Here is a 2,339-nt window from a genome sequence, read left to right as displayed (position 1 = left end):
AATCATGCAGGGGTTGCCTGAGGTCAGACGCTCAAGCAGGCCAAAGCGCCAGCCTCATAAACTTACTTATGATGAGTTAGGGACACCCCTGATTCTAGCCATTAGCTCATTCTTTAAAAATTTTGAGACTGCGCTTCTTGATTCACTGCAAGTCCCTGTCAACCCATACTTGCATGAAGGGACTCATGCAGTCTAGAGGGGGAGAGTGTAACCCTGGTGAATTATTGTGTCTCACTCATACACTGATTTTATTATTATTATTTTTTTCCTTTTCTCATTCGTTATTTACAGGCGATTTTGCCTTAATATTACATTAAGGATAGAATATTAGCAGACGCTCCTTGGGCCCCTCTCCCCATATGAGGAGTGATCCGTTGTTTTTTTTTCAAACGGTTTTGTTCCAAACGGTTTTTTTTTCCCAAACGGTTTTTTTTCACCGTGCCACACACGGAGATAGGGAAAACATCTGTACGTCGAGTTAGTTAGGTTAAACATTTAATATTGTTAACGAAAGGAATGGAGTTGATTTTTAAGAAGTTATGATTTCGTTTTTTTTTTTCCTCAAACACTGAAGAATTGTTAAAGAATTGTTATTTGAAGATATCCTGGCTGGTTTTTTTTTTTATGCTCCATTGTAGCGCCGTTCATCGTCGTCTTTGAGGATTCCATCGTCGTACCGTCACGTTGTCCTCCGCCTTTAGTGGACTGCTGTTGGTCACGGAGTGGTAGGACTGGGAAATTGCACTGTTTAAACATCGGATCGCAGACCTATTTTCCCCCAAACGCACACACATACATATTTTTTTCCTTTTTTACTCAATTTTTCACACATAATTTTCTCATCTCAGAATCCCAGGAAAAGGACTGTTTTTTTTGTTTTTTTTCCCCTTTCTACTGCTGAATTCAACATAGGACTGAAATGTAATGACTGTTCTAATTCTGTGAACTTGTGAATGTTAGTAGTGTTAATGTTGACATTTTATGTATTGTGTAGATGGTTGTTGGTCCTCATGCTATAGTGTATTTTAATCACTTCACCTTGTGTAACACAATACATACGTCCTGCAACTTTATTGGTGGAATTGTGTTATTGTGGGTATAAAGGGCGTAATATACTGATTTGTATTCGCTACCGCAGTCCTCCTATACGAACCCTACGATACTGAAAACGACTAGTCCCGGCAGAGACTGCCTTGGTAGGCAGGGTTACACTTTCTTCCAAAAAAGGAAGAAAATTATAATAGCAGAACAACAGATTTGTAGACAAAACTAAACAAATAAATGTGCTGTTACATCAGACCTATTACGTTTCATTAACAGGTTTCATGAGTTTAGTTGAATTATTGTCATAATTTAGTTTGATAATTATTAGAAAAGCTATAAATTCTTGATGTCTGTTTTTAGAGTTAGTTTCAGCATGTTAACCATGTTCAGCAGGGTATTGACACAGTGCACATTCCCTTCCTAAACCAAACAAACAAGTCTCCACACACAATTAGAGCAGCTCTTACAATAGGAGCGTTTCTCCTCACTGAGACTTGGGGAAATTAGAGGTCATTTATGACTCCATTGTTGCTCTGTGCTTAGCCAGTCAGCCTGACCTCCCAGTTCTCAACTCCCAGTTCCCAGTTCCCTGATCCAGTTCCCAGCTCCCCGGGTCCAGTTCCCTGATCCAGTTCCCTGCTCCCAGATCCCACCTTTATCATCTATAAAAACATCAATGCTAAGGGTCATTCAGGCACATTTTCATTTACTGAAATAAATCCCTTCCGATATCACTGCAGGCATTACTAATAGTCACAAAAGTCACAATTTCTGTTCATTGTCAGGATTTTCCAGGAAAACTACACATGCGCAGACATATATGCAGGTACAAACACACATCCAGTTCAGAGTCAGTTCACCTGTGCTCCCAGCTCACCCAGCAGACAGGTAATCACCCCAGCTCTGCGTGAAAGCCCAGTGTGAGCACTAATCCTCAGTACACACTGGGAAAGTGGATAAGAAGGGAGTCTGTTAACACGCCCAGCCGCAGGGCGCAGTGATATCGCCTGGTTTGTCTTCAGACACAAGCGGCCCGAGCCGGCTGCTTGCACCGTGGGGAGAACGAAGGATCAGAGTGCGCAGGGGTCTGGCGCTGGAGACAAACGGGCCACGTCGCTGCTCCCAGGGCGGCGGGGGGATCAGGGCAGAGGGCAGGGCAGTGACAGCTTAAGCTCAGGGTGGATCAGAGCTCTGAACAGCAGCACTTTCTGAGACTTAGTCTCTCACAAAGGCCGCTTTAAACACGGCTGTCATCACTCTGGCTTCCAGGACGAGATCAAAGAGGCACAACGTGT

The 2,339-nt window shown here is 43.1% G+C and overlaps 1 long non-coding RNA gene across 1 annotated transcript in view; it reads right to left on the bottom strand.

The window, feature by feature from the left end:
- Positions 1-1,784: 1,784 nt before the first annotated feature.
- The window catches only part of LOC143518286 (uncharacterized), a 2,122-nt gene continuing 1,567 nt past the window's right edge, over positions 1,785-2,339 (bottom strand). Inside the window, exon 3 of the long non-coding RNA XR_013132145.1 lies at positions 1,785-2,339. This exon is cut by the window's right edge and continues 12 nt beyond it. This is a non-coding gene — a long non-coding RNA (uncharacterized LOC143518286).

Source organism: Brachyhypopomus gauderio, chromosome 7, assembly GCF_052324685.1.
Source record: "Brachyhypopomus gauderio isolate BG-103 chromosome 7, BGAUD_0.2, whole genome shotgun sequence".
NCBI classification, from domain to species: Eukaryota; Metazoa; Chordata; class Actinopteri; order Gymnotiformes; family Hypopomidae; genus Brachyhypopomus; species Brachyhypopomus gauderio.
The sequence above is the reverse complement of the archived record's forward strand: the minus strand, read 5'-3'. Positions and strand labels throughout refer to the sequence as shown.